The sequence below is a fragment of the Chinchilla lanigera genome, unplaced genomic scaffold, assembly GCF_000276665.1.
Source record: "Chinchilla lanigera isolate Chin_1 unplaced genomic scaffold, ChiLan1.0 scaffold00152, whole genome shotgun sequence".
NCBI lineage: Eukaryota > Metazoa > Chordata > Mammalia > Rodentia > Chinchillidae > Chinchilla > Chinchilla lanigera.
In genome coordinates this window covers 1584129-1595282 of record NW_004955553.1, presented here as the reverse complement: position 1 = coordinate 1595282, position 11154 = coordinate 1584129, and the positions used below count along the sequence as shown (strand labels likewise).

At 43.7% G+C, this 11154-nt stretch overlaps 2 protein-coding genes across 2 annotated transcripts in view; one reads left to right on the top strand and one right to left on the bottom strand.

Moving 5' to 3' along the window:
* Nucleotides 1–11154, bottom strand: part of Rab37 (RAB37, member RAS oncogene family) — a 58057-nt gene that overhangs the window by 43008 nt on the left and 3895 nt on the right. The gene's annotated exons all lie outside the window — the stretch shown is intronic.
* Cd300e (CD300e molecule) overlaps nt 7928–11154 on the top strand; it is a 70457-nt gene continuing 67230 nt past the window's right edge. The window contains exon 1 of the mRNA XM_013508641.1: nt 7928–10489. The gene's annotated coding sequence lies outside the window, so the exon portion shown is untranslated. The remainder of the gene's footprint in view (nt 10490–11154) is intronic.

The window sequence follows — 11154 nt, the reverse complement described above, 5'->3', positions numbered from 1 at the left end:
CGGTACCAGGAATCAAACTCACGACCTTGTGCTTTGCCAGGCAGGGGCTGTGCCGCTGAGCTAAATCCCCAGCCCCTCTTTCTGCCATGTTCTGCCCAGGGTCACACAGTGGGCAAGTGGCTAGGCTGGGTTCCATCCCAGCTTGGCCTGTTTCCATCACTCCTGTGAGTAGTTAGCTTCTTTTCAGCATCACATCTCAGCTCAAATGTCACCTCTTGGAGGGGACTTCCTGACCATCCTGAGAACAAGAGCACGTGCTGCCCATCTGTCTGTCTAAATGCCCTATCTTATTTCCTTTGTAATATGTGATCTGTTGTGAAATTACTGATCTATTGGTATGTAGGTTTGTTTCTCTGTTCCCACTAGGTGGTATTCTCCCTGAAGGGAGCGAGTGTCTCACTTCCTCCTGTATCCCCCTTGCCTAGTAGTGTCTGCTACGTGGTGGATTCCTGGGTGTTTGTTGACTCAATGAATAAATAACACAGATGGTTCAGACTTGGGAACACAAGGCAAGCTCCTAGGAGCAGGAGCAGCAGCATCTATCATTCCAGGAAAGGAATCCTGACCAAGCAACCTAAGGAGTTTTGGGATTGACTTTCCTAAAGCACGCAATAGAGAGATGTCTGTCCTTTCCTGAAAATCAAGGGGGCAGTGAAATCCATGATGCTGTCTGACTGGAGACACAGCCTGTTACTTCACCTGGGCCAATTTTGGTGAAGGCTAAGGATGAAGCATCAGAGAGAGGCATCCTGGCTTTTATGGGAAAGAAGGACAAGCTGGGTTGGAGGACCATAGCAAATGAGCCAGCAGGTACAGGGGCCATAGAAGTGTCTCGTGGGACCTTACCAGGTGTTCTGGGGTTTGCTTGACTCATAGCTCTGGACAGCCCAAGGGGACCTGGGACAGATAGCTTTGGTGGATGGCTTCTGTGTCTATTGCTCAAAAGGTAATTCCTTCTCATCTTATTTTCTGTGATACTGGGGATTGGACCTAAGGCCTTTGTACTGAGGTACATCCTCAGTTTTTTTTTTTATGTTTTTAATTTTGAAAAGGAGTCTTGCTAAGTCACTATGTTGCCCAGGTTAGGCTTAAATTTGTGATCTTCCTGCCCCAGCACCCCCCAGGTGGTAGAATTGTGGGCATGTACCACCTGTCCAGACTGCCTTCCTGACATTTTAAGAGCTTTTTCTTTCTGGGGAAATTTGCAGACCTCTAGATTCTTAATTTTTTTTTTTTTTTGAGGCAGGGTCTTGCTATGCATTTCATCCAGGCCTTGAACTTACTTTATAGCCCAAGTTGGCCTTGAACTCATGGCAATCCTCCTGCCTCAGCTTACCAAGTGCTGGGATTATAGGCGTGTACCACCATGCCCAGCTTGACCCCTAGATTCTTGAATAGTCTTGAGCTGGTTATTTAAACCGGTTAGATTAGAGAGAGACTGTTTTTGACCCAGTCTGTTTGAAGATTTACAGAGCAAGACATGCCCATGGAGAGATCTTTAAATGGAAAAATTCAAGGAAGAGTAAAATTAGAGTGAGATGAAGTATAAAAATCATAACATACAGCCTCAGGCCAATGCATCACTATGCTGTTTTAACTGTTGTGCACAAAGTGGCTTTATTTCTGAGTCTAAGTAGCCTGCACCAAACAGTGTACAGGTACGGGCTCGTCTTTCGGGTGATACATGATCACAAAACATGACTACAAGGATGCAAATAAGAATTTAGCCCAGTTTAACTTGGTTGGAGGAATCTGGACAGTAGATATGGGCTGAAAATGGAAGTTTCTGGCAGTCTGGCTTGGCAGACGAGGGGCAAATCAGCTTAGAAAGACTGATCCTACTCTGATTACGTTTAATTGCCTTAAACAAGCTTTGAAAAGATGTCTCTATAAGACAGAGGTATTGCTGGATGTGTTATAATCCAAAATCCCAGCCACTTGAATTGAATTGGTGGCTGTCTGCAAAGCTCCCCCCTCCACCTTTTTTAAGTCCTCAGAGTTAGAGCTGGGCAGTTGCTGACATTCATGAACCGGTGCAGTCAATTCCCTAGCAGGCGGGGCAGATTTCTGACTGTGATCCTGATGGAAATGTCTGGCTGGATTCTTTCTATGCTGGGTTATGACAGCAGGAGTTAGCTTCTAATACAGCCTGATTTGTTCATGCTTAAACTAGCGTTTGGAGAATACTGGGGAAGTAATCAGGGTGGGGAAGGGGAGGCACACATACACAAGAAGACAGAAAGGAAATGGTTTCATAATGCTTACAGATCTGTGTCTGGGTATTGTCTCAGCCATATCCTGCTGCTCCATAAAGAGTTTGCTAAAGCAGATTGTGGGGAACTAGCCAGCATCTTTATTGCAAGGCAGAGAATTCAGATATGGTTCCTCTGGTCTGAGGGAGGGTGATATTTACTATCGTGCTGTATGGTCTCCAGGAAAACACATTCTGTTAAAACAAGCTCCAGGCTATTGAAGTTCTCAGTTCTGATTGTCTTATTATTTATAGACCATCTAAACTTGCTGGGGTTTCCCTTCTTTGGTTTTTGAATGATTAATATTTAAAGATTCCATTTGATAAAAATGGGAGGATTTGGACTGTTGCCTTTGGAGAACTATGAGCATATCACTGGCTTCAGAAAACAGATTTTATTTGTGTGTGTGTCGGTTGAAGGAGTACAGAAATACTCCTGGAAAGTACTGGGTTGGTATCCTCCAAAATACATGATTAAGGTAAACGTTGGATTGAAGCGTAACTAAAAGTTATCTTTGCTGGACACTTAGCCTTGAAAAGGGGACACAACCTGGGAAGAACCAGACTACTGGAATCAGTTGATTTCATGTACCAGTAATTTTTTAGATTGGGAGACAGATAGAGTGTTGTTGGCCTTTTATTTTACCAAGCAAGTGCTCACCTGCCTGTCTGCCTTCCTTCCTTTTTTCTTCTTTTCCTTCCTCCCCCTTGTCCTTGTCCTCCCGCTCTTCCTCCTCTGTCTCTTCCTCCTCCTCTTCGTCCTCCCCCTCCTCCTCCTTCTCTTCCTCCTCTTCTTCATCTTCATCCTCTTCCTCCTCCTCCTCCTGCTTCTTCTTCTTTCTCTCTCTTTTTTAGTACTATTAAGCATTTAACCTGGTATAGGGAACTTTACACTGAGCTCCATCCCCAATGCTTTTTATTTTATTTTAATTTTGAGACAGGGTCTCATTAAGTTGTTAAATTTCCCAGGCTGGGATTGAATTTGTGATTCTCCTGCCACAGCCTCCCAGAGTGCTGGGATTACAGGTGTGCATCACTGTGCCTGGCTCCAGTAGCTGCTATCTTATCCAGTGTAGTTGGATCAGTTACTTATAAATGGGTCAGTTCATTGAAAACTAGGGAATCGTAAAGATGCTCATATATCTTTTCTTCAGATGTTTCCTCCAAATGTAGTAATCTGCTAGTTTTGTGATGTTGATCCAACACTTTTTCTTCTGGGTGTAATGAAAGATGGTGCTTTTGTTTTTCTTACATAAACCACCCACATTATATTGTTCTCAAGTTCCAGTTTCTTTGAAATGAAGCAAGAGGTCCCAGTCACTTATGAAACAATCTGATTGCAAAAGCTTTCTTTAACTTTATATTTTTCCTTCCAGTATTTTACAGTTTTCTCACCCACTCTGAATTTGGCAATATATATATTTTAAATGATATGTTTTTAGGTAGATTCTTTCTTTCTTTCTTTTTTTTTCTTTTTTGATGCAGGTAGTGCAGGCTAGCCTTGAACTTGCTTATATAGCCCAGGCTGACCTCAAACTCATCGTGCTCCTTCTGCCTCAGCCTCCTGAGTGTTGGGATGCCACCGTGTGCCACCATGCACCACTGTGCCTGGCAGGTAGAATCTTTTTAAATGAGTTAATTTAATTTTTATAGAAATTACAGACCCTTTTTTTGTTTACAATCTTATTCCATTAATTTTCTTTTTAGTTACAGTCTACATTAGTTTATGGGTGAGATTCAAGTATATCATAGTAGTTAGCATGAAGACTGGCAAGAGCAAATTTGGGCCTAAAGAGTAGACTCTTGGTACTGCGCACCTTAATGGGTGAGCATAGGTATAAGTGGCCTCCCAGGAAAGAGTCACTCTGCAGTGATTGTGTAATCCGCCACACACACAAAGCCAGAATCTTTCACCAGGAGACTGAAGGTGATGGTTGAATGAGTGGGGGATTGGCTAAGAAAGTTTCTACTGAGCTGTTTTCACCTTGACTTCATAAGAGAAAGGACACTTGAGCACTCTGAGTCTCAGAATAACAGTGTCCCCGAAAAAGGACACTTGGTAACATTTTGCCAACCTCTATTTCTGTTGTGTGTCTGTAGTTCTCTACATATCAACCACTTCTGGCCCTCACCCATGCGCTAAGAATCAGCAGTCACTGATCTGTTCATGTTGATCTCTAGGCATCTCTGTCCCGAGTCTCAACTGTCATGGACTTGTGTTTTCCTGAGGGCCTCTGGATGCTGAGTATGTCACTCAGGCCCCTATGGGCATCTGCCAGTTGTGGAAAGAGCCCCTTTACTCGGAGAGATTCTCCTTGGCTGGCATGAGTCCCTACCAAAGTGGAAAGTCTACTGTGACCACATCCTCACATGACCTTGTGCTGAGGTTTTTCAGCTTTTCTATCAGGAAAGGGTGACTGCTAGCTGGGTGCGGGGGCACATTCTGCAATCCCAGCACTCCAGTAGGCTGAGGCAGGAGGACTGCAAGTTCACATCCTACTTGGGCAACTTAGCAAGACTCTGTCTCAAAAAATAATACAAAACTGGCTGGGGATATAACTCAGTGAAAAGGGCCTTGGCTTAATCCTTAATACCACCAAAAGAAAAGAAAAAGAAAAAAAGAAGAAAGAAAGTGTGACTGCTCATTTTTTTTTGCTGATGGAACAGAAAAACTGTTCCCAAAGGTCAGAAATAAAGAAGAGATGTTTGGAATCTTGTGGAATAGAAAACCTATGAGCAAAGCAGAGCAAAGCCTTCTTTCATGTTCACTGCAGATCCCAGAATACTAGACAAGCCCCTCAAAGATTCTGAAGGCTCCCTCATCCTCAGAACTCCATCCATCCCCTAGCATCTTCCTTGTCTTCTGTGTCTCAAACCCATCTATCCCCATTTCTATCATTTCAAACTTTTAATGAAAAACTTTAATTATAAAATATGTGATGCACATTGTATGTTTATATCGTGGGTGTGTATGTTATACAGGACAATAAAATACCCATGCACCTACCACTCTACTGAAGAAATGGAACATGACCAAGGTCATCGATGACACACAGCTTATTATTTGCCTTTGTTTTTCCTACATGGAGAAACATACATGCACCTGGTGCCTCTAAGGTCTACGACAGCTCCTGGCCCACTCTCTTTGCCTTCAAGTGAATTAGCAAAGTGATCAGCTGTCTCTATGTTGTAGGTCTTTCCACACTGAACTGACAAGTCTCTATACCTCTTCCTATTTTAATAGTATTTGTTGCTTCCAATAAAACCACAAGGCAAGGACCACACTTGTATGTTGTCTTACTTATTTTTCTCTCAATGCTCAGACAAAATACCCAACACCCACAAGTTAAGGGAGGAAAGATTTATTTAGCTCACAATTTGCGCAAGTTTCAGTTCATAATCGGCTGGCCCCCAGGCAGGTGGATTTGCAGAGGAGAAACAGTTCATGGTGTGCAGAAGGTACCAAAAGCAACAGGGAGGAAGACAAGCCTCCTTCTGTCCTTTATATCATATCCAGGCTACTGGTATTAGGGTGGTGCCAAAGCAATAAGTGGACTGATTTAGTAATCACCCACCCTTAATCCTAACATTGCACATGAATCAGTCACACCCTCTAGACTCAGCCACCTCTAAAAACACCCCACCTATGACTGCGTGAGGGTTTGGGGGGACACCTAGACACAAACCATGACATGTGTTATCTTAAAATCTTTTCCTTGCTGGCACTTCCATGAAGAGTACTATTCTCTCTCAAGGTGCTAAGAGTTACTGAGACAAAGAAGCAATAGTTACAACCCCTGGTTCTGAGTCCAGTGTCCCTGGTCTTTAAAAGAAGTTGCAAAGTTCAGATGGTGTACTCACTTGAAACTTCACACAGGCTTTGCAGAATAACAAGCCACCAAGGCAGAAAAGCAAACCCCAGAGACTTTCTGTCCCTGTGTGGAAATTCCCTGCTATCTGGCTGTGGCAAGTGAAAGTAGAAGTAGCAGACAGGTAGGTAAAGTGTTTTGTTCTAAGATACAGGAAGGCATAAGAGCAGATGAGAGGGAGAGTCGGGGTAAATTGAGGGTGATTCCACCCAGCTACAGCACGGGTGTCTGTAAACCTTGGCTTGTGTTCCTGGGCTTATTATCTGTCCTGCAGCTGGTTTTGATGGAGGTGAATCCCTGGGGGGTCTTGTTGCTTGGCTCCTCCACCCTGAGGCCCAGTCACTGGTGGCTCATTGCACTCAGACCTGTTGAGCAGCTCTGGAGGCAGCATCCTGAGCCTGCTTTGTGACTGAATGTCTCTCACTGGTGTGGATGCTGCCTTGGTGTTTGCCCTGAGCTAGGCTGATATTGTCCCTAGGGCTTCATTAGAATTTTTGGTGGTCTGTAAGAGTAAGGGTTTTGGGGAGCTTCCAGTCCTTTGAGCACCCTGTGGTCCAGGGAGGGTTGTGGCAGTGTGATAGTTGGGAAGATCTGGGGCTGGGTCAGGTCAGAGCCTCAGGTTGGGATTCTGTCTTTGTTACTTCCTGAGTGACCTTGGATGACCACCAAATATCTCTCAAGCCTCTTTGCTCCTCTGCAAAATGGTGCTCACGAGTTTTCCCTTACCCATGGTGGGTGTGTTCCCAGACAAACCTGCCCAGAGAGAAGGAGCCTCTCTGGGGGGACCGAGAGAAACTGAACCCACAGAACTGACCCTACAGGCCACACACTGGACTTCTATCCATGCTCTAAAGTAATGGCAACCTGTGACCCTCTTCGTAAAGCCCCTGTCTCTCCTGATTCTACCCCTCTGCTCCTCCATCTTGCTTGGATTTGACCTTAGATGATTTAAAAAAAAAATCCTTGTGCATCATTTTGCTCCTCTGTAAAGCGCAATTAAAATAGGACTGTTGTAGGATTAAACAGTTTAATATGTGAAAGTATTCAGAGCAGTTCCCAGCATGTAAGAGCCATCTAGGATTTACTGTATTTATTTGGATTTCCATCATATTAGCTGTGGCCTTCGGTGAGTAACTATTTTTTACATCTGGTCTCCATTTGCTATCTGTAATATGGAATTAATGATAGCACCTACTGGAAAAATCATGTGGTAAGTATGAAGTGTCATAGCAGCTATGAAAGACTTTTTTTGTAGGCTGGAAAATGCTGTAAAAACAAGCCATATGTGGGCATGATTTTAATACTAGTACAAAATCAGAGAAGAGGACCCAGAGAAGGCGGAATAATCTGGGTACTAAGGAGACAGAGGAGAAATATGCCTAAGGGGCTATGTCTCATCAGGGTTGAGACCGTTCCAGCACGTTTATTTCCTTGCAAGTCTCACACGGTCTTCGAGTGTGAGCTTGGGAACAGGGTAGAAGAGACAAGGCAGCCGGTTCCAGACTTTCCCCTGGGAGTATTGCTCTGACTGTGACAGATCTGCTTTTTAATAAACAGAGCTGCTAGGGAGTAATGGGGCTGCAAAATTGAAGCAGAGCAGGGAAGGAGAAGAGGATAAGAAAGGTTTATGGCTTCTTTGCTTTTAAATGACCCACAAAAAAGATGAGGAGAGACAGAGAACATGAATACATGATCATTAGCTTTGCCTACAGTTTATGAGAGGAGGTTTGTGTGTGTGTGTGTGTGTGTGTGTGTGTGTGTGTGTGTTTGTGTGTGTCTGTGTGTGTCTGTGTCTGTGTAGGTGTGTGCACATGCATATTTTTGCATGGTGATCAGGGTCAGAGGACTAGAAAGCAAGAGGAAATATGAACTCAAATGAAACCATATTCAAGACACGTAAAATGTGCTAGCACATTTGCAGAAGCCTAGATTATTAAATAACATCCCCATGTGATAGGTAGAAACTGTCTGTTAACAATCAGATGTACAAATAGGAAGGGAGGGAGTAGTTTCTGGCATCAAGGTCAGGGAAATAGGAACTATTAGCTAGAGGAATTCTTAGCCCTGCTGGTCTCAGAATAGTTAACCTTATTTTGACTGCACCCCTTAGTATCTCGCTACCTTCAGGCGCAGGCTGAGGTGTGAGCAGGCTCAGATTAGTGTGATCACATCAGGGGTTAATGTTTCCAGTTCTGTGATTTGTTGCTGGCTTGAAGTTCTCCCATTTGGTCCAGAAAAGTTCCTCTGGTTGGCAAATGGGAGAATGCTCCAGGGCTGGTCTCAGTGGGGGAACTGTAACCCCCAGTACTTGCAAGTTAGCAAAAGAGCTGTAATCTTCATTTTCACTTGCACCCCTAGGGATTGTTTTTCCTGCCTAAGAAGGGTGAAGAAGGAAGCAGGGAGCATGTTGGGATATGTTCAGAGCCACTTCAAGTGTCCATCGCAACAGTTCCCAGCCTGGATCTTTTCTTTAGCTGTTTATTCCAGCAGAGCTGAGTTTCCTGCCTCAACAATGCAGGAAGTCCAAGCCTTTCCCCAGAAAAGCTTACAGGGGAAATGTCAGCTTCCAACTTAGTAAGTCTCAGATATTTTCTTAGAAAATACCCCAAGGAATCCAAATTAAAGGACATAGTGCTCAAGGGAGGAAAGCCTAGGGATTTTGGAAAATGTCTGAGATGCTGGGCGGAGTCATCATCATTTCCTGTTATAGCTATCCTGGAGAAGCAGCCAGTTCCTCACCCCAAGGCAGCTGGGAATTGGGCAGGACTGGCCACTTAGTCCAAGGAGTCCCAGATGGCCCCAGCCTGTCAGTGATGTAATATACACTTCATTTGTTTATCCATAGCCTTCAGAGCAAGCGAGAGAGGAAAACAAGCAAATGGAAACATTGCAGAAAGCAGCTAGCTGTACTTGGCTTCCTAGTTTTTTCCTGAGCTGAGGATGGAAATAATCTGGATAACTGCAGGCTATAACTGCAGCTTTGAGTGTGAACACTCTTTTGTGACAGGGCATACATTTGTCTGTGGATTTTTGGACCACAGCACTGTAGTCTGTTAATATTGTGTACTGGGGCAAAAAAGCCCCTGAGGGATACAGCGTGGTAGAGGAAAACAGAATGGTCTTTTGCTCATTTATTTGTCCTAACCTCATAAACTTTCTCTGGAGGGAAGATCAATGGTGTTGTACCCCAACCCTTTTCTAGGGTCAGTGGGTGACAGCTCCATGGGGGAGGGAGGCTGCTGGTGTGTGGAATTCTGTCTCTCTTATATTGAAGAATAAGAGGCCATAAGTGTGAAAGAACACTTCAAACTGAGACCATGAGTGTGACCTCTTATTCTTGGGTCTTCCCACCACATCTTCCCTTTCTTAGGGCATTTCAGGGACTGCCTGTATAGTATTATAGCAATTTGGGTGTGTGCCTTATAGGCCACAAGCTTGCTAAAGGAGGGAACAATTTTGTGTCTCTAGAGTGTCCAGCATAATTGCTTGTGATTTGGAAATGCTCAATTGATGTTTGCTGAATGAATAGGTGAGGCAGGTGGAATACAGAGAAATATAGTGATCCCATGGTGAATAGTGGAAGAAGGAAGTGAGGGATAGGTACAAGGGAGGAGGAGGGAATGTGAAAAAGATTCCCTGCTTGCTTTTGCCCTTCACCTGTAGGAATTGTTGCAGCAGACTCAGAAGAAATGGAAACACTTTGAAAGACAGAGACCTTTTGCCTTTATTTGCCACTAATCCCCTTTCATTCAACAAGGACCAAAGCTTGGATCAATGGAGGGACAGCCTATGTCTTTTTGAACCCTAGTCTATCTGAGATGCTGCAGAGAAAACTGATTCTGTACTTGTTGGAACAAGCTTGACATGTGGATATTCATCAGAATGCTTAGGAAGGAAGCACTTGAACTGAAGTCCCTCTGTTCTGACTCACTGCATCCGGGGCAAAATCTTGCTCTTTGTATTCATTTCTCCAGAGCTCAAGGTCAGAGCTGGCACAGCAAAGACTCAAATCTGGGCTGTTCCTGAGCTTCAAATTGGCATCACTGCCCTGGATGGCTCCTGAGACCATACTGGTAACAAGGCAGGACAGAAATTCTCTGAGGCAAAGAGCAGCACAATTGCTTACATGGTTTAAATTATTTAGTTGCATCAAATATTCAGATTTGTGAGAACAACAGCAACTCTGTTTAAAAGCTCCAAGCATGTGATAGATGAACTCAGTGTTTCTTTGTTGCTTTCAGGATCCAGCCTCCACCCCAGGAATCTCCTAAGAGTTATTCAGGCTCCACTGGGTCAGGCTCCAACTCTTGGGATGAGCTAAACTACAAGTGTCATCCCATGCCAGTGATATTTGACAAAGGCTCTTCATGTAAGTGGATTTTAATGAGAGGTTTCATTGTGCCCTGTACCTTACCTCCCTGAGAAAGGAGATAGTCAACTTGGAAGCCAAGGTTGGGATGTTCACACAGAAGTCACGCTTTTTATATAGGTGGGTTGGAGAGCTAAATCATATGAAATTTTGCCTGTGAAATATGTGTGGTTTTGAGGTTACTTTGTGTGAAACTGCTGCTCCTCTCACAAAGCTTTCTCATTTTAAATGAGACCGAATGCAACACCTGCTCAAGTTGCTTTAGAGCCCAAGATGAGTGCCCTAATAACAATAATAATTTATTAAATGCTTCCTATTTCCCAGATATTATATGTGTGATTAACATTATATTATCTAATACCCTCACTCAAAGAATAATGAGCCAGGTATTGTTCTTCCTATTTTATAACTTGAGGAAGCAAAGTTCACAGATGTTCAAAATCACATCAAGGACTAAATGATTCCAAGCTTCAGGTTTCTTCCCATCATATTACAATGTTTCCTCTCTGGCAATAGTTTAGGATTATCCTACATAAAATTTAACTGCCCTGTCCAAAACTTAGAGGGTACTTCTTACTCTGTGAAGGTGAAGAAGGAGGAATAAGAGAGGGGAACAGACAGTTTTCTGGGAAACTGCCAAGTTTCCATGTTTTTATAATTAGTCA